The 21,602-nt window shown below is 38.7% G+C and overlaps 1 pseudogene; it reads right to left on the reverse strand.

The window, feature by feature from the left end:
* LOC138813057 (ankyrin repeat domain-containing protein 49 pseudogene) overlaps positions 1–21,602 on the reverse strand; it is a 118,009-nt pseudogene that overhangs the window by 24,129 nt on the left and 72,278 nt on the right.

Below are 21,602 nucleotides of genomic sequence, written 5' to 3' on the forward strand. Positions count from 1 at the left end.
TAGGTGGTGCTGAGGAATCAAACCCAGGGTCTCGTGCATTTAAGGCAAGCTGTCTACAACTGATGCACCTTCTCAGCCCTTATGAGTGTCTACAACTGATCCACCTTCTCAGCCCCTATGAGTGGTATGTTTGTGCACGGGTCTATAAACCAAATCTATTCAGCAAATGTATACATTTGCCACTAGACATATTCAAAATTATGAATTAACTGATATTTAATGAATAAAACTGTTATCCTTGATACTAGGAAGTGTTTGTCTCCCCATACTAAACACATAGAGGAAGGTATTTTAAACTAAAACTACAAAAGAAATTTTAAGATCTTGTTGCTAACAAATGTGTCCAGGTATTATTACATTAAACAGACAATTCAAAATAGTTTTTCTTCATGAATACAGAGATCAAAGGTCTTATTATTCTTATTTGAAATGCAAATTAAAGGGGAAAAACAGTCAGGAGGTAAAATTTATATTGAATGTTAATAGTTAAAGAGGAAAAGAAGATCCTAGACGACAAACTAAAGACAAAGCAATATCAGAGCAATATATGCTCAATATTAAATAAGAAGGTTTAATTGAAAAATTGAGCTGGAATGTGCACATCAAACAAAAGCAAGAAATCATAGCCTACCACCAACAAAGAAACACCATAATTCATATCTCAGAAAAAGGAAAAAATTCCTTGTCCTTGATTTCAATGATACATATAACCCCCCTGCACACACACACACACACACACACACACACACACACACACACACACACACACACACTCACACACACACACACACACACACACACACGCGCGCACACACACACACACACACACACACACACACACGAATGTATGAAACAGCTCAACCTACTCACATTCATTCAACATGTATCAAAGATCTTCCTATAATATTTGGAACTTTATATGTTTCCAGTCTTGTAAATAATTGATAACAGATGCATAAGCAAATATTTTCTGAATAAAACTCTGTTATCTAAATGAGAATTTATGATGGTTATGTCTACTTAAAATATCTCTCAGTCGCGAAATAATTAAACAAGAGAAAATAAAAATTTGGGACTATATTTCTACCAGCTATTCTGCAAAGGCTTAATAAGAAATTATGAGATATAATATTAAATACCAAATTCATACAATTAATACATGTGTAGATGAAGTGAAAGACAGTGATCAGAGACCTATGCTGTCTCCAATTCCCAGCAGGCTGCACACTGTGACATCTTTGATTCTGCTGTGCCAGGCCCAGAGTTCTTTTCCCTACAGCAGTGGCCCTTCTTGGGTTGGGGATGGGGGCTGTGTGGAGAGGAAGGAGGCCACAGGAGAAGCCAAGCTTTGGTTGGGGCTGAGGGTGGTGAGGAGAGGATGGTGGGGAGGCCCTGAAGGAGGCTGTGAAGGGAGGAAGAGGCAGTTGGCCAACAGCTCATGCAACAGCCTAAAGGCAGCTGGGTTCTGGGGAGTGTCTGTGAGGTGTGGAATTTGGGGTGGATTTGCTAGGGCCTGTTTGCTTGGTGAGGAGAGGAAGAAGTCTCGAGTCCCACCCAAACAGATAGTGAAAAATGAGACAACCAATGGCTGAAGAATTTCAAGAACAAAGGCAGGGACTTATAGGTAACCTCTAGGGGCAGTGAGGACAGCAAGGCTGGGCCTGTGGTTGTCATGCTTCTCTCAATGCCCTTGGAAGTGAGGGCCAGCTCTGCTGTGGGCTAGGCCTGGCTCTTGCCTTGAAGCAGGCACCAGGAATTGTCAGCACAGCCTCAGCCTGCCCCAAGGAGGTGGCCTGTTGTGGGTGCTGTAGCCTGGGCAGCTGCTAGGAGGCTATACATAGCAGAGCAGAGGAAGCATGGCTAGTCGACTCCGCTCCAGCCCAGCCAAGCTCAGGGCCACTTGGGAAGTTCCAGCTCTGGATCAGGACCATCAGGACCAGGCATTGCTCCCTAAACAAGTAGGGCCTCTGGGGACTTGTGCAGTGGCCGCCACGTGTGGGTTGTGAACCTCCTTAGAATGGCCAAGGAGTCTCAAGGAAGAGGTGCATTTGCTTCTGTGCCTCTCCCATCTTCTGGATTCTTGCTCTCCTCCTGCTTCCTGCCTTGTACAACTACAGGAGTCAACTTCTCCAAGCCACTGAGAGGCCATCCCGGAGATGCTCACAGGGCTTTCCAGGCTGCTTCACCATGCATGCAGGGCTTACAGGGTGCGATCCTCTAGGCAAAGCATACCCCCATTTCAGCTTGGCCACCCTTGCCTAGGGGACCACGAATTGGATTCTTGCACAGAAAACTAGGGGTACACAAGGCCATCCCGCAGTCTAAGGCACCCTTTCCTTCCTCTTGCTCAGGTGTGGAGCAGCTGTGGAGCCAACTGCAACATCATGTTTGATTATCTAAAAAGAAGAGGAAAAAAAGCTTCATTGTCCCAGATACAGCTGCCCCTGGGGTTCTCTGTGTACACTAGTCTTGTGCTTAGATAAGGATCCCCAAGACCACCAAGGAGACAGTTCTCATGCGACCACATTAGAGTCATTTATTGCAAGCTTGAGCCTGGAATCACAACTGTCACCATTGCAGTGTGTCAGAGTTGAGAGCCCCGACCCTTCAGTTAAATGGGTAATCTTATAACAATCTTATTGGTTAGCAAGTGCAGGTTAAGCAATAAGCAATAATTTGTGGAGGAGAAGGGAAAAAACAAATCGTTTAAATAGGGATACAGGTGGACCCATTGCAACAATGAGATGTACAAGTTCTTATGAAGAAAAACGAACTTTGGTGGGGGGGGAGGGGGAGGAGGATTCAATGGGGGGCGGGGGGAGGATGGGAAGGGATGGGAGGGGGAAACAAAGGAGGACGCTACAATGTTTGATAGGAAATGTAATCATTATCTTGCCCATGTAATTGTAACCCCTCTGTACAGTATTTTCACAATTAAAAAGTTAAAAAAATTTAAAAATTTAAAAAAATCTGTAACTTTAGGTAATTCCCTTCATCCGCTGATGGTTATTGCTAGGGGAGTTATGGGCAGAACATTATTATGACATTTCACAGTTTTTCCAGGAACCTGAGTTCTAACTTTCAGTAAAAGTCTACTTACAATGGGTACTTTCAGTAAAGGTCTTCACAAGGGATACTTTCTGATTATTCGGAGTCTAAGTCCAGAATGCCTGTACTTTAGCAAAGGCCTCTTACTAGATGTGTGTGTGTGTGTGTGTGTGTGTGTGTGTTTGTGTGTGTGTGTGTGTGTCTGTGTGTGTGTGTGTGTGTTGTGTGAGAGAGTCAGACACAGAGGAGGTTTGGAGTAAAACACTCCTTCCCTTCAGCATTGAGTTTGGGTATCTATTGTTTGTCCCACCTCCCCAATCTAGAGTTCTAAAGTTGTCCTTCTAAATACTTTTTATCCTTTGATGATCTTGATATTCAGATTCCTAAGGTCTTCTTGTGAACTTCCACATTTGCTACATGAAGGTGATGCCTTTTTTCTAACTTTTTTGAAGCCTTTTGCTCTCTTTAAATCCAGTTTTTGCTGTGTTAGTGTTTTTACTTAGCCCAGACTGTGGTGGTTCATGCTGTGACTGTTAATTCAGAGATTAGTTTAGGCCAATATGAGATACTATACTTTCAGAATATCAGTGCAAGAAGTTCAGCATCTTTATTGAAACAATTTCCTGGTTGTAAATACAAACAAAAACATACAGTGATATAAATGTACAATCTCTTGTTTTTAGTTAATTGTGCACCACTGTAATGAAAGAAAATCTTTTTCCTAACTAAAATGAGTATTTGTAATGGGAAAAAATAAAAAATTATAAATCTTAAAAATTGATGAAATACCAAAAGAAAAAGAAAGACACTGATCAAGAATGAAGTACAAACATAAGTGGTTTATAAATAAAAGAAATGTTTGAAATTCATATCCACATAGCGAAGACGAAGTAAAATAAAGAGGAAAGTCGATGAGATCCTATCTTAAACACCAGAATAGCTATTACCACTCAAATAAATAAACTGCTGGATAGGTTGAAATAAATCAGGAACTATATTTGGTTTTGTGGCATTGTAAACTAGTGCAACCCATAGGAATATCTTAATGGAAGTTTACACAATACCAAAAAGTCAGATATGTTGATGACCTTTACCCAATTGGATACATATTGAAGGAATATTAATCAACATGAACGTCCATGTTCATGGCAGCAATATTCTATAGCAACCAAGCTGTGTAATCAACCTAGATGCACCAGAAAGAGCGAATGAAGAAAATGTGCTATTCATAGCTATAAACATGCTCTGGTATATGAGAAGTGAATGTTTCTACTGTATCATTGTTAAATATTTTGAATATATAACTAATCCTAATTTCACTGGATTTTGTGGCATTGTGTTTTTGCTTTAATGTGGAACGTCCATATTGATTTTCAGACCAGTTACAATAGGTTGAAGATATCCTATAATATGTGGATATTAGATCAAAATTTAAATATATCAATGAACACATAGAATACCATCATTTATAGTATATAATTTGAAGCAATTTTAAGAAGGCAACAGTTGGGGGAAAATTCGATGTTAGATGCTTAACAAATACACAGACATGGAAAAATACAAAAAATATGCAACTAATTACTGCTAATAGTAAAACATTTTCCTCAAGTTTTATCAATGAAACTATTAAAATAATACTTAAAAAATCAAATAAATATGCCTTGGAAGAAAATGTACCATAGTTATACATTTCCCCATAATTTGTTTTACTTTATAACAAATGGGTTAGAAGGAAGTGTAATTACATGTCTGAATATGCTAACACTTTCAAGTGTCATTGATTGAATCCAACAAAGAAAAGTAACAGAGAACTAGAGAGTAAGAACAACCTGGGGTATGGATAAAGATACTCAGTAGAACTTAGTGAGGAAAGAATGTGCTCCATTTTTCTGATTAAAATAGAGCTAGGACAGGTAACTTTTGACAGAACACTTGTAATGTAGAGTAGTGGAGTTACTAATTTAGGTAGTAATTTATTACTTTTATTCCCAAATCTTATGATGTGATTCCGAAATAATGTGAGTGATCCTAGATTTTCTGAGCCCTTTTTTTCACACAAAGTTTCTAATTCCTCACCCTGCCAATGGTCCTTCTGCTACTCTCATTTCTCCTTGGTTCTGAACTAAACTCTTGTAACCTTTTGGTTCATGAGAAAGAGCTGGAGAAATATGAGGATGGCTTGGAGTCTGAGCTAACATCCACCCCAACTTGGAGGATCTGGTGAAGGACTTCCACCTGGGTCTCAGAATCAGATATTATTTGGCCTCTTTGGAAATGGAGAAACTAACTCCCTCAGGTGGAATCTGTCATTCCTTGACTTTCTCTGAAGAGATTTGATACTAGGGCGCAATTCAGAGAATGAGCTTTCCCATTGTCAGAAGGAACAGGTTGAAAACTAAAAGTGGCCTCAGGTCCCAAAGGACCAGTCAGAAGCCAAGAGATCACACTTTCCTCCTCTTCAGGGACTTTCTGGTAGGAATAGAGTCTGAGCAAAATCTAAGATGGAGATAAACTGAGCCTGGGCCTAACGAGGACACAAAAGAATGACCCTCTCTTTGACTACAAGGGAGTAGTGTAGTGAGACATGACAAATTCCTTCACATAAGAATATTGACTAGGTAAGTTATCTCACTGCCACTTTGCAGGAGCTCAGTTTCCCCAAAGGAGAAGTTGTTAAATGTTGTGACTGCCAGTTTACTCTCTAGGCTGTTGTCTCTCTCACCCCTACTCATGTCAGGAATGCATTGCTTCTTTCAGGCACTCAACTACTTGTCCTGACTCCTCGGGAGGAATACTGCAGGCTATTCTTTGGCTAACCTCTTGCATTTAAGGTAGAATTGGCCCAGGCTTTGCTCATGCCAAGAGGTAGATGCAAGAGGTGAATATAAGCTCAGATTTACACAGAACAACAATCATATTGAAAAAAAATTAAATGAAATTAATAGTTGAGTAATTTAGGGTTTATAGCCACAAGATTTAGGTAATTATTAGAAATACATCCAGAATCATGGATTAGGAAGAGAACAGTGAAGTAGATTCAGGATACGATGGAAAAGACACCATAGCCATAACAGGAGATGTGAGTATGAAGAAACTATTGGCATAGGTTCATTTACTATCTTAAGAGTGACCTTGCATAGGAGGCTTTTAGAATAATAACTAAAAGACAGGGACTTGCTGGCCAATGGTGTCTCACACCTGTAATCCTAGCTAACCAGGAGGCTGAGATCTGAGTCTTATGATTCAAAGCAAGCCCAGGCAGAAAAAGCCAGAAATGGTGCTGTGGCTCAAGTGTTAGAGCAAGAGCCTTGAGTTCAGGAACAATGCCTAGGCCCTGAGTGCAAGCTTTAGGATCAGCAAAACAACAACAAGAAAACAATAATGATATAAAAAATAAAAGAAGGACTTAAATATATGCGATGTAATGGTGATCATGTGTAACTCTTTAGGGAACATAAAAGGAGCCAAAATTTGGAGCAAAATATATCTATTCTCTACTAATCAAGGATGGAAAGTAAATGTCAAGTACCTCTTCTCAAAAACTTCCAAACTTGGGCTGGGAATGTGATTCAGTGGTGGAGTGCTTGCCTTGCATGCATGAGGCCTTGGGTTCGATTCTTCAGCACCACATAAGCAGAAAAAGCCAGAAGTGCTGCTATGGCTCAAGTGGTAAAGCACTAGCCTTGAATTGAAGAGGTGAGGGACAGTGCCCAGGCCCAGAGATCAGGCCCCTTGTCTGGCCTAAATAAAAACAAAAAAATAAAACAAAAGAAAAACTTATCTTTTCTCATAATTGAAGAGAGGCTCCTTTTACAGAAATTCTCCTTATCTAGCTCAAGGTCATCAGAAATTCAGCAGACTTATTTTGTTGAGATGTAATGCACCTAACTCTACTGAACCTAATCATGGCTAGGAAAATATGGACATGGATACGTTTGTTGTATTTTTTCTTATAAATATATAATACTGTCAGTTATTATATATATGTTATAATATAGAATATATTAGACATTATATAATAGATCAAATATATTATAACATGTATTATATATTAACAGACTTTCTAATTTTAGAGTTAGGAGCAAGCAACATATTGAAAGAAAAATGTTTGAATCTCTGAGTTATTTCTCTACCACAGGACAATACCAGGTTTCATTCTTATTACCCAAAGAGCAACATAGGACAGCGATGCCCATGGATGTGGTTCTCTGGATTTGGAAACTGTGGTCATATATATATGATATATGTATATATCATATATCATATGTATATATCATATATATATGAAATATCATTTAAAAATAGTGAATATGTAAAACTATAGCAACAGATAAATAAGTGAACACCTATGTGCAGACAATCTCAGTCACTTTCATGTATAAGAATTTCTTTTCTGGGGCTGGGAAGGTGGCTCAGTAGTAGAGTGCTTGTCTTGCATGCATGAGGCCCTGGGTTCGATTCCTCAGCACCACATAAGCAAAAAGGAAAAAGCCAGAAGTGGCGCTTATGGCTCAAGTGGTAGAGTGCTAGCCTTGAGCTGAAGAGCCCAGAGTTCAGGCCCTACGACCAGACCTCCCCCCCAAAAAAAGAATTTCTTTTCTATGCTCCTAATCACCTACACAGAGAGTACATGAGTTGCCCTTGAATTGTCTTGGAAGATCTTTTTTGGGATACTGTAGTTTCATATCCTTTGTTCCCTATGTAGCCAGATGATATGTATTCAATAACAAAACTGTTGCAGGCAAAAGTATCCACCCTGACACACAGAGGAACTTGGATTACAGATATGCCACAAATAAGTGGGAGGTACAGCAGTACTTTTCAAAATTGAATAGATTACCTATTTATTAGAAAGCCGGGTGCTGCAATAGACAATAAATAAAAATAAAAAAATTACATATGACATCAAATTACAAAGTTCCAGGGCATTTCCCTACTCTTGAGAACTAGAGTAATCATATTAAAAATAAACAAATGAAAAGACGAATGTTTTATACCAAATTTCAAAACATACTATCTGTTATCCAAAGGAAATGCAATAAGCATGCATTTTTAATCTAGTAACATCATATGGTATGAAGAATCAGTTTAACTGATTCATAGAAATCAATACAATGCAGATAAAACATCCGATATCTCAAGTGTCAACTTAGCAGAATACTTTCTATATATGGTGTCTATTTTACATATTATCCAGCCCTATCCATCCAACAATGGCAGAAGGCTCTTCCTGAGAAAGTCCAGAGACCCGTCTACTGTGAGTGCTCAATGTAGACCTGTTCCCATTCTCTTTTATTTGGGCTTGTGATAGACTGACTATCTGTTAACTTGCCAAAGGCACAATTTGAACAGGCTTCCAGTAATGATATTTTAGGTCTCAGAAAAACAGGGAAATTGAAGACAGAGGGAAAATCTACCAGATCCCTGAAAGATTGCTATCATTGTGCTAAATCTGTAGCTTCCTACTAACACTTGAACAAACTGCAGTAATTGCCACTCCAACCACATGTCCAAAAAGTGGCTTTCCAAATATTGGCCTATTTTCTCTTTGGTAAATCAAGACACACTATAAACACTATTGTGGCCCCATTTTACTTAAACTTTTAGCTATGGTTGGCCCAAGGGACAGTTGACCTTACCAACTTTGTAAATTTTAGGTCATCACACAATCACTTAATTGCCCTTAAGCATGAAAAATACCTACCCATATAAGTCTGCATTTCATACTTATTACTGTTTTTCTTCATTTGTCATGTTTTACATATTTGTGTATCCCAGGGCTTAGATCTGTAATATTCCTTCTCATGGTTGTTACTACTGAGTCCAGTAATTATTTCTGTATTTTTCTCCAGCTCTGTTTTCTTTAATTCAAGTCCTTAATAGCATCCTGTCTACTGACAACTCCTAGCTACTGATTTTAGTAAACTCAAAAGATCCCAAAGTGAGCTTTGATCTCTGTCTACAAACCAATCCCTCATTACTATTTTATTAAGTGATAACTCTTCCAGCTCTCTTGTCAAAATAACTTGGAGACATTTCAGACTTACATACTTTTTGACACCTCATATTTAATCTATGACCAGGTTTGGACAAATTAACTCTCTATATTTTAGGAACCTTATATATGGTATATGAGTGCTAGTACGATGACTTAAATTTGGGAACTAGGTTCTTTTATTTTTCTTTTTATGGGGGGGGGGGTCCGGTCGTGGGGCCTGACCTCTGGGCATGGGTGCTGTTCTTCAGCTCTTCAGCACAAGACTAGTACTCTACCACTTGAGCCACATCGCCACTTTCAACTTTTTTTCTTTTTGCTTATGTGGTGCTGAGGAATTGAATCCAGGACTTCATGCATTCAAGGCAATCACTCTACCACTGAGCCACCTTCCCAGCTCCTTACTTTACTTTTTTGCTCAGGCTTTATTTGGTATAAAGATCACCTACAATGTCATTACCCACACCTTTTTCATTTAAAAAATATGTATATTCTGTAGCAATGTTATTACCATTATAACCATAATTAGGAAGATAATGTAGGTTTATCTGTTCCATACATTGTGAAAGGTAATGAATGTGAAACTTACGGCATATCCTCAGATATGCCTGGTGGAAACCTGGATTTGTATTATGGGTCTACAGTTGATCAGTATTAAGTACTTGGGAAATTTGTTTGGCCTTGTTGTCTACTTCTGTTTTTAATAAAACACTTAATTCATTTCCTAACTGGAAGAACTATCATGAGCACTAAAATTACCCTAATGCAGGTGCAGTGCTTGGAATGGGGTCTGGTCATTGTGTAGTAGGTCCCAAAGAAGTCAGCTTCCATCAACATAGGCACAGCCTTAAGAAAGATATACCCAACTGATGTTAATATGGGTCAAAATTTGTCTTTACAAAAAAAGGTCTTTTCTTCATATGAAACAATTAAAGTAATTTTGGGCTGTCCTGTGGCTTTTACTCTGAATGAGTTTTGCCTAAATTTTATTCTTACTCTATTAGTGGTAGCAGTAGCATTCTTTAGTGCTACCCTTCATGTTTCTAGTTCTGTGTTCCATTTGGAATATTATTGTAACTTAGTTTATAATCTTTGTTATCAGAATAAATAAACTACAACTGCTGAAGTTTTAAATAAAGAGACAATTTTAGGTGTGCATTATATTTATGTGCTTAATACTTTCCTGAAATTATTCCTTTTAGGTTATATATCCCAAACAAATTATTTTTATGTTTCTTATATAATTTATTATATGATTTCTTAGAGATCCATAAATAAAACATCTCAAAACAGGAAAAGAGTAGGTAAGAAGTCATAAAAATATTATTATGGTGTCTTAATGGCTAAGTGTCAAGAACATGTAACAAATCAGTTGGAAGATTGATTTGTTCTTTTTGCTATTCTCTCACCCTTCATTGTAGAAACCTTCTCACTATGAAGTGCCAAGTGTTCGGGACCTTTCAAACCTTGTCTCACTGACAGAAGTGATGGGATTAGGACATGTACTCCTATGACTAGCTCTTAGGAAGTTCACAATAAAGCAATACCAATACATCTAAAGAAACTTTTGTGAGTGGTGTGTATTGACTTCCTCAATTGCCAAAATTAAATTCATATGTCAAAACATCAAATTACTTACATTATAATATATGCAGTTCAACTGGCATCACTAACACATCTATAAATCAAGTGCAAACTAAAAGCCCTATATCAAAACCCAACATCTAAGGCAATGGTTGAAATACAAGATTATACACAATATATCTAATGGAGTGAGATATTTACACTCACAATGAGCAATGATAGCTGAATTTTTAACCAAGCTTGGAAAGTTCAGGTGTCTACTAACTATGTGATTAGAGATGCGGAGTTGACCTTGGTATCAAGATTGGAGGTAAATTTCAAAGGCAGCTAAGGTTGCTGCTGTATTGTAGCTCAATACAGTGTGATCCTGCCTGATAATGGTAAAGCACAGAGTAGAAGCTAAGCCAGTAAAATGTATAGGAAGGATTTTCCACTGAGAATAATTGCAGGGGGTGATCGTCACTTTTGTGTTGAAAATGTACAGCCCATCATTCTACTTTAAACTCTAGAGTATTTCTGATCTGAAGACAATTATAACAAACCTACGTGCTGTGATTGCTGAGCAGCTTAGGTGTGTATTACTGTAATATATGTAAAATCTTTATAGGTATGGAGTGCCCTGACCTTCACACTTCATTCTGTGTTGTGAAGTTTCATGGAGAAATGTTCATAATTATGCAATTCACACTCATCTAAGTCTGAATCAGGCAACTGAGATAACACATTAGGATCATCACTCCAGTGACGTGGTTTGTGACCTATGAAATAAATAACATTATTTCACAATATATATGCGTTTCTGAAAATTTATGCAATACCAAATACCAAATGTACAAAAGGGACAATTGTCCATCGCTTATATTATCAGAAGATAAGATACTCCTGAATTATACTTTCTTGCTAGAGGATCACAGGGTGACTGCTGATATTTGGTATCTTTTCATGTGCTCCTATACATTTGTGAATTTTCTTTGAGGAAGTGTTTTTCCATAGTTTGTTTCGAGGTGTTCAAAATATCAGTACTGTCACTAACCACAACCATGGAATAGCAAAGATGACGGGATACCTGGCCAAAGAACTGAGAAATCACAGGAAGTGATGGGAAAGAAGACACCAGAGGACCTAAAGCCTCATTGCCAGGTTCCAGAACCCCAAATCCCACTTAACATGCTTTATATTCATTCTACTGCAGGGGAGGGGGAGTGAGTGGCTACAGGTAGGTCCACAAACTAAGGCATCAATCTAGCTTGTGATTACAACTATTAACTTAGGTATTGTTTGTATACATAGTGATAATTGAATCCCTTATTTTTAGGGAGCAGAAGGGAACAATTGTCATTATGCAATCACAACCACCATTAAAACAAAGAACCTCAGGGAAGTTAGGGAGTGAAGGAATGGTAGGGGGAAAACAATGGAGGGGCTAACAAAACTCAATAGGAAGTGTACTCATTACCTTGCTCATGTAACTGAAACCCTCTGTATAGTATCTTTACAATAAAAAATAAAAAAAGAAAAGAATCCGAAGGCTTGAAGGAAATTCAGTCCCTCACTTTTTTGAGTGTGTTTTTACTCATACATAACTTTTCTGTAAACTTCTAGTTGAGAGTATTACAGAAACAAATAATTTGCCGGGAAGTTCCAGTAAGATGGCGGAGGAGAAGCTGGAGGCTAAACAAGCTCTCACATAGAAAGCAGATTTAAAGTTTCAGTGAACAGTCCTAAGCCAGAGAATCACACCAAGTGTGCCATCACAGGACAAAGAGTTAGGCCATAGAGGGAAAATCCAGGGAAGGAGACAGATTGGAGCACTTGCCAGGAGATGCCACTGCTGCAGCAGCTGTGTCAGGGGTGGCCATACCAACCATACCTGAAACAGAGAGAGTCCGGGAGAAGGAATCAGCAAGAACTGACAAGGAGCAGACATCTTCATCCTGTAGTTCGCAGACCAGAGATGACCCAGGAACCAAGACGCGGCTTGAGTAGAGGCCTAACGTCCTCACTTCCTCTCAGGGAGCAGAGGAGGGAAGGCCATCCCCCCCACCCCCAGTACCGGAGATCTCCATCTTGGATACTGACAAAGCTCGGTGGAGCTGCTAGCTACAATTCAGGCATTGGAAGAAAACTAGAGTCATTTAGCAGGTCACAAGAACCTAAAGTGACCTGCAGACTCAGCTCCAGCCAGGAAAAAGTCACTCAGCTCAAGCATCAGCCCCAGGAATGGCTTTCTTCACTGGGTTATCAGAGACAGAGGGTGCCCCTCTCTTTAGCAGCCTTGACAATCTATTGAAATTTAGTAAACATAAACCCAGAGAGTGGCTCCTGGCTGGGCTCAACTCTACCCAGAACCTAGCCTCATCACAGCATGTCCAAACTTCAGGAAATGCCATCTCCCTCTTTTGTGACACTCAAAGCAGATCTCCCTCTCATTGAACTAGCTTGGGAAGAGGATCACAAAATCCAGGGTAAAGCAGAGCATTTATCTGCCTGTGCAAACATATTGACTTGAGAAACCAACCAAGCCACAGGAAATTCAAACACCACAAGTAGACCAGAGAATCCAACAAGAGGCTGGTTATGGACACGAGGGAGATACAGGATTTTTCCCACCCCTCCCCAAAAAAATCAAAAAACTTTTTTTCCTTTTTTTTGCACCTTCTATAATTTTTTTTTACTCCTTCATAGCAGAGCACACACCAATAATCGTCCAACTCTTCAATGAAATTGAAAGAGAAAGTTCACAAGCTAACACATTTTATGAAGCCATCATAACCCTCATCCCAAAACCAGGCAGGGACTCATCAAAGAAAGAAAACTATGAACCCATTTTTTGATGAACATTGATGCAAAATTTCTCAACAAAATTTTGGCCAATCAACCCAACGATCAAACAGGATTCATTTCAGGGATGCAAAGCTGGTTCAATATACACAAATCAATTAATATTATTCATCACATCAACAGGAGCAAGGATAAGAACCACCTGGTTATCTCAATAGATGCAGAAAAAGCATTCGACAAGATCCAACACCCCTTTATGATGAAGGTTTTGGAAAAATTAGGAATCCATGGAACATTCCTCAATACAATAAAGGCTGTATATGACAAACCTACAGCCAACATTATATTTAATGATGAAAAACTGAAGCCATTTCCTGTTAACTCAGGAACAAGACAAGGATGTCCATTCTTTACACTTCTCTTCAATCTAGTATGAGAATGCATAGCTACAGCAATAAGACAAGATCCAAACATAAAGGGGATCCAAATAGGGAAAGAAGAAATAAAACTCTCCCTCTTTGCAGATGACATGATCTTGTATTTAAAGAATCCCATAGACTCCACTCCCAAATTATTCAAGTTGATTCAAAACTTTGGCAAAGTAGCAGGGTATAAAATTAACCCTCCAAAATCAATGGTTTTTCTTTATGCAAACAATGAGAAAGGTGTGGCTGAAATTAGGAAAGCAACTCCATTTGTAATAGCCCCACAAAAAATAAAATACCTAGGAATTAACATAACCAAAGAAGTGAAGGAACTCTATGATCTAAACTTTAAAAACTTGAAAAAGGAAATCAAAACAGAACATAGAAAATGGCAAAACCTCCCCTGCTCCAGTATTGAAAAGATTAACATCGTGAAAATGACAATACTTCCCAAGGCTATCTACAAATTCAATGAGATACCTATCAAAATTCCAACATCATTCTTCAAGGAAATAGAAGAGGCAATCCAAAAATTCATATGGAACAATAAAAGACCCCGAATACCAAAAACGCTCATCAACAGAAAGAACGCTGCTGGAGGAATATCAATACCAAATTTGAGACTCTACTATGAAGCCATAGTAAACAAAACAGCTTGGTACTGGCACAAGAACAGACCTGAGGACCAATAGAATAGAATTGAAAAGCCAGAAATGAACCTACAGACCTATAGCCATCTAATCTTTGATAAGGGATGTAAAAAAATTGAACGGAAGAAAGACAGCCTCTTCAGTAAATGCTGCGGGAAAAATTGGTTAACTACTTGTAGAAATCTAAAGATAGATCTTATATATCACCCTGCACCAGAATCAACTCCAAATGGATCAAAGTCCTCAGAGTCAAAGCAGACACTCTGAAAACATTACAGGATGGAATAGGAGAAAACCTAGGTCTCCTTGGCCCAGGCCCAAATTTTCTTAATAGAGTCATGGAAACACAACAAATCAAAGAAAGGTTGGACAAATAGGATTGCATGAACTTGCAGAGCTTCTGCATGGCAAAGGACATAGCTAGGTAGATCAATATAAAGTCCACGTATTGGGAGAAGATCTTCACCTACCATAAAACGGACAAGGGTCTCATATCTAAAATATACTTAGAACTCAAAAAATTAAATCTGCCAACAACAAATCCTCAATGAAACAACTGCCCTATAAATAAGTGGGCTAATGACTTAAAGAGAAACTTCTCTGAAGAAGAAAGAAGGATGGCCAATAGACACATGAAGAAATGCTCAACCTCCCTAGACATAAAAGAAATGCAAATCAAAACAACATTAAGATACTACTTCACCCCAGTTAGAATGGCAAAAATCAAGAACTCTAATAACAACAGATGCTGGAGGAGATGTGGAGAGATGGGAAACTTACTTCATTGTTGGTTGGAGTGTAAACTTGTTCAACCACTTTGGAAAGTAGTATGGAGGTTCCTCAGAAGACTCCACATAAAGTTCCCCTATGACCTAGCAATCCCACTTTTGAACATGTACCCAAATATTTACAAACAAGACCACACTAAAGCTACCAGCACAACTATGTTTATTGCAGCATTATTTACCATAGCTAAGATATGGAACCAACCCAAATGCCCCTCAGTAGATGAATGGATCAAGAAAATGTGGTATATATACACAATGGAATTCTATGCCTCCATCAAAAAGAATGACATTGCCCCATTTGTTAGGAAATGGAAAGACTTGGAAACAATTATATTAAGTGAAGAAAGCCAAACTGAAATGAACAGAGGTCCCATGGTTTCCCTTATTTCCAAAATCTAGTATATGTATGAGTCAAGCAGAAAAGGTCAGATAAGGTGATGTTAGGAAAATGAACCCTAAGATATGTATTTAAAAGTTTTTTTTCTTTCATGCATTTGTTTCTAATGCATTTATAAGATTATTTTTCTGTTGCTTTTTATGTTCCTCCCCCACATTATGAATCCCACTTTCACTGTATTTGATGTCAGTATAAATTGTGGAGGGGAAAGGGAAAAAATAGTCGTTTAAATAAAGATACAGAAGATGGTGGAGGAGAAGCTGGAATCTGAACAAGCTCTCGCATAGAAAGCAGTTTTAGAGTTCCAGTGAACAATCCTAAGCCAGAGAAACACACCAAGTGTGCCATCACAGGACAGAGAGACAAGAGAGGGGAAGCCAAGACAAGGAGACACACCTGAGCACCTGCCAGCAGCCGCCGCCGCGGCGGCAGGGTCGTGGCAGCGCCAGGATCGCCGCGGAGACCGCAGCCACGGCCATACCTGAGTGCTCACACAGAGAGTCCGAGATGAAGGAGCCAGACGCAGCGGGCGAGCACATTCTACTCAACACCAGCAAGAACCAACAAGGAGCGGACATCTTCATCCTGCAGTTTGCAGACCAGAGACGACCCAGGACCCAAGACTCGGGGTGAGTACAAGCCCGACGTCCTCACTCCTTCTCAGCGAGCAGAGGAGGGAAGGCCACCGCTCCCCCCCCGCCCCCCCCCCCCCCCGCAGCACCGGTGATCTCCATCTTGGATACGGACAAAGCTCGGAGGAGCTGCTAGCTCCAACTCAGGCCTTGGAATAAAACGAGTCATTTAGCAGGTAACAAGAACTTAACGTGAAGTGACCTGCCAGAGTCAGCTCCATCCAAGGAAAAGTCACCCAGCTCAGGCACCAGCCATTGGAGTTGCTTTCCTCACTGGGTAACTAAAGCCAGAGGCTGCCCCTCCCTCTAGCAGCCTCCACAATCAATTGAAAAACAGAAACCCTGAGAATGGCTCCAGGCTGGGCTCTCTGAGTTTTTCACAAAATAGCCCCAGGGAAAAGCTACTGTTTGTTGAAAGGCCTCAACTCTACCAGAACTTAGCCTCATCACCCCTCTTTTGTGATTCTCAAAGCAGATCACCCTCCCATTAAACTAACCTGGGAGGGGGATCTCAAAATCTTGGGTAAAGCAGAGCATTTTTCTGCCTGTTCGAAAAAACTGACTTAAGAAACCAATCAAGCTACACGACCTCAAGCTGACCAGAGACTCCAACAAGAGACTGGTTACAGACAAAAGGGAGATACAGGATTCTTCCCACCCCTCCAAAAAAATATTTTAAAAAATCAAAGAACTTTTTTTTTCTTCTTCTTCTTCTCTTTTTTCTTTTTCTTTTTTTTGGTACCTTATATATATATATATAATTTTTTTTTCCTTTTCTAAAACTTTTGTTAATCTTTAATTTTTTCCTTTTTTGAAAAAATAATTGTTTTACAGCTATTTTTTTCCCTCTTATAATTTTTATTTTAGGAATACATGAATGTGCGTTTTCCTTTCTTTTCTTGTCTTCTTTCTCTTTTTCTTTCTTTCTTACTTAACTTTTTGTTTTTTGTCTAGCTCTACTGAACCTCTGATCTTTTTTCTCCCTTTCTTATCTTTTTCACCTTTTCCTCTCTTTTGTTCTTCTGTATGTGACTTAACTTTTGTCCTGCACATCCTCAGATAAACCCATATATAACTAGTAGACCCTATCACCCATTGTGTACACACTTAATCCACAAATTTATTACTCAATCCAAAACCTCTGAGACTTAAATTTCTTAATAGCAGTACTACCTCTTTATACCTATAAAATATTTTAAGCATTTTTTTAAGTTTTTCACATCTCCTCTATCTCCCTCCTGTTTTCTCAATATATTCACATTCCTATCTAAATAGGTGGTCTTTCAATCTCCATATCTATATTAATTTGTACGATTCTATTTTTTTCTGGTCTCTTTTCATTTCATTTCCCTTTCTTCTTTTTCTTTCTCTCTCTACTTGCATCCTACCCAACCTATTTCCTCTATTGAGATTAGGACATACTTAACTCTCCCTGTGCCTCCCCACACCAATCTATTCCTATTTTTTACCCACATCTCTCCCTAACCCTAAAAATTTCTGGTTTTCCAAATTCTTCTCTGCTGTTCGAAGCCCATTAACATATAGTTGTTTGATGTTGAATAGATGTATCTGTTGAACGAGATTGTATTTGTAGTCTATTGACTGTATAAATGCAAACGTTGGTCGATGGTTGCCTTAAGATAGTGTTCTAGCACAAAACTGGTACTATTTTCATCTCAAATGGGCAGAGTAAGCCAGAAAAACACAAGAAAAATGACAAATCCGGGTATCTCAATTCCCAATTTTGATAATCAGGGGTCAGAACAGATAATGAACAATCCAGAGGAGAGTTCCCAAATAGCTCTACAAACATTGGTGGCAAACATGATAAATGAGAAGTTTGACAACTTACAAAGGACTCTGTATGAGCGTGATAGGGAGAGAGAGGCGGCATCCCAAAAATTTATACAGGAATATCATAAGCGTGAGGAAGCTACTCAAAAACCGATACAGGATTTGCGTGAACCACTTGAGAATACTCAAAGAGAAAGGGAAGAATGGCGCAAGCAGGCTGAGAACACTCAAAGAGAACTGCAGGAATCCCACGAACTTGAGGAAGCTAATCAAAGAGTAATTCAGGAATTGAGAGACCAGGTAGAGAATACACAAAGATCACTAAAGGCATTCATGGAATCCATCAACAAAGAGCTGACGGAAGTCAGGGAGACCACAAAGGGAATGATGAATGGAACCCAACAGAAGGAATGGGAGTCCAAAGAAACCATAACCAATCAACTAAGTGATTTGAGAACAAACACTGAACACCAAATTAAGGAAGTAAAGAAATTCATACAAGACCTAAAACAGAGCTTCAACAAAGAACTTGAAGCCATCAAAGCTGACCAATTAGAAGGAAAAGAGATAAAAAAACAAAGTAGAGAGTCTTGACAGCAGATTAGACCATGCAGAAGATCGAATCTCAGGGATTGAAGACAGCCTAGATATTATAGAGAAGGAACATACAACCATATAAGACAAGTCCAAGAAATATGATAGATCTATCCAACACCTGGAAGACACCATCAGAATGGCTAATCTAAGGATAATGGGTGTAGAGGAGCACCTAGAAACAGAAGTTAATGGTCTAGGAAATTTGTTTAACAAGATCCTAGCAGAGAACTTCCCAAACATACAAAAAGATAGGCCTATTCACATACAAGAAGCTTTTAGAACCCCAAATAGACCAGACCAGAATAGGACATCCCGCCGTCACATTATAATCCACACAGGATCAACTCAGACCAAGGAAAAGATCCTTAAAGCTGTCAAGGAGAAAAGGATAATCACCTATAATGGGAAACCAATTAGAATCACCTCAGATTTCTCAGCAGAGTCAATCAAAGCAAGAAGAGCCTGGAATGATGTATGCCATGCCCTAAAAACAAACAACTGTCAACCAAGAATACTGTACCCAGCTAAACTCTCCTTCATAACTGAAGGCCAAATAAAAACCTTCCATAGCAAAGAAAAATTGAAACAATACATCTCCACCAAACCAGCCCTACAAAAGATTCTTAAAGATGTCCTACACATAGAAAACCAACAAGACTGCAACAAAGGCCAAGAAAATGCACACAAACGGAGAATCCAAGAACCATAGGAAGAACCCAGTTTTCGCAGCCCCCAAGAAGGTGGATAACATGGCAGGAACTCCCAAATACCTCTCAGTCCTATCTCTTAAAGTTAATGGACTGAACTCTCCAATTAAGGGACATAGATTCTCTAGTTTGATAAAAAAAAACTGGACCCTTCTATCTACTGCCTTCAGGAGTCACATCTTGCCCGTAAAAACAAACACATTTTCAATGTTAAAGGCTGGAACAAAATCTCCCAAGTAAACAGACCCCACAAACAGGCAGGAGTTGCAATCCTAATATCAGATAAAATAGACTTCAAATTAAAATTCGTGAGAAGAGATAAAGAAGGTCGCTACATACTAATTAAAGGATCTCTCCTTCAGGAGGATATTACAATTCTAAATATCTATTCGCCAAAAAATAGAGCACCCAAATTAATCAAAAAAACACTACGTTCCTTCAATCGCATATAGATCAAAAGACATTAATTGTTGGGGATCTTAACACACCACTCTCCCCACTAGATAGATCAACTCAGCAAAAACTCAACATAGAAACGGCAGATCTAAACAGCTGCATAGATCAAGTAGACTTAACAGACATCTACTGAACATTTCACCCAGCAGCATCAGAATACACGTTTTTCTCAGCAGCACATGGAACATTTCCTAAAATAGACCACATTTGAGGCCTCAAAGCAAACTTGTCTAAATTCAGAAACAGTGAAGTTATACCTTGCATTCTCTCTGACCACAAGGGAATAAAAATAGAACTCAACACCAAAAGCCACCAAAGAATGTCCGGTATCACATAGAGGCTGAACAACACACTGCTGAATCAAGAGTGGGTCATGGAAGAGATTAGAATGGAAATTCAAATGTTCATGCTATTCAATAAAAATGAACACACAAATTACCAGCTTCTCGGGAACACAGCAAAAGCAGTACTCAGAGGCAAGTTTATAGCTCTGAGTTCCTACATCAACAAATTGGAGAGATCTGAAACCAACAATTTAATGACATATCTAAACATCCTTGAAAAGAGCAGCAAGATAAACCCCAATCCAGTAGACAGAAAGAAATAATCAAAATTAAATCAGAATTAAATGAATTAGAATCCAAAAAAACTATAGAAAGAATCAACAAAACAAAGAGTTGGTTCTTCAAAAAACTTAACAAAATTGACAGACCCTTAGCAAATCTTATGAGAAAAAGAAGAGAACATACCCAAATTAACAAACTCAGAGATGAGAATGAAAACATCACCACAGAAACAACCAGATTTAGAACATTATAAGAGAATACTTCCCAAAAATTTATGCTAATAAGTTTGAGAACTTGAGAGAAATGGACCTTTTCCTAGCAAATATTGACTTGCCAAAACTAAACCAAGATGAGTTAAACCACCTTAACAGGCCCATATCAAGCATTGAAATAGAAACAGCAATAAGAGACCTCCCACCTAAGAAAAGTCCAGGTCCGGATGGTTTTACAGCGGAATTTTACAAGGCCTTCAAAGCAGAGCTCACAACAATACTCCTCCAACTCTTCAATGAAATTGAAAGAGAAAGCTCACTACCGAACACATTCTATGAAGCCGTAATAACCCTCATCCCAAAATCAGGCAGGGACTCATCAAAGAAAGAGAACTATAGACCCATTTCTTTGATGAACATTGATGCAATACTTCTCAACAAAATTTTGGCCAATCGACTTCAACAATTCATCCAAAAAATCATACACCATGGTCAAACAGGATTCATTTCAGGGATGCAAAGCTGGTTCAATATACGCAAATCCATTAATATTATTCATCACATCAACAGGAACAAGAATAAGAACCACATGGTTATCTCAATAGATGCAGAAAAAGCATTCGACAAGATCCAACACCCCTTTATGATGAAGGTTTTGGAAAAATTAGGAATCCATGGAACATTCCTCAATACAATGAAGGCTGTATATGACAAACATACAGCCAGAATTATACTCAATGGTGAAAAACTAAAGCCATTTCCTCTTAACTCAGGAACAAGACAAGGATGCCCACTCTCTCCACTTCTCTTCAATCTAGTATTAGAATGCCTAGATACAGCAATAAGACAAGATGCAAACATAAAGGAGATCCAAATAGGGAAAGAATTAATAAAACTCTCTCTCTTTGCAGATGACATGATCTTATATTTAAAGAATCCCATAGACTCCACTCCCAAATTACTCAAGCTG

This window comes from Dipodomys merriami, unplaced genomic scaffold (assembly GCF_024711535.1).
Source record: "Dipodomys merriami isolate MVZ:Mamm:240054 unplaced genomic scaffold, mDipMer1.0.p SCAF_58, whole genome shotgun sequence".
NCBI classification, from domain to species: Eukaryota; Metazoa; Chordata; class Mammalia; order Rodentia; family Heteromyidae; genus Dipodomys; species Dipodomys merriami.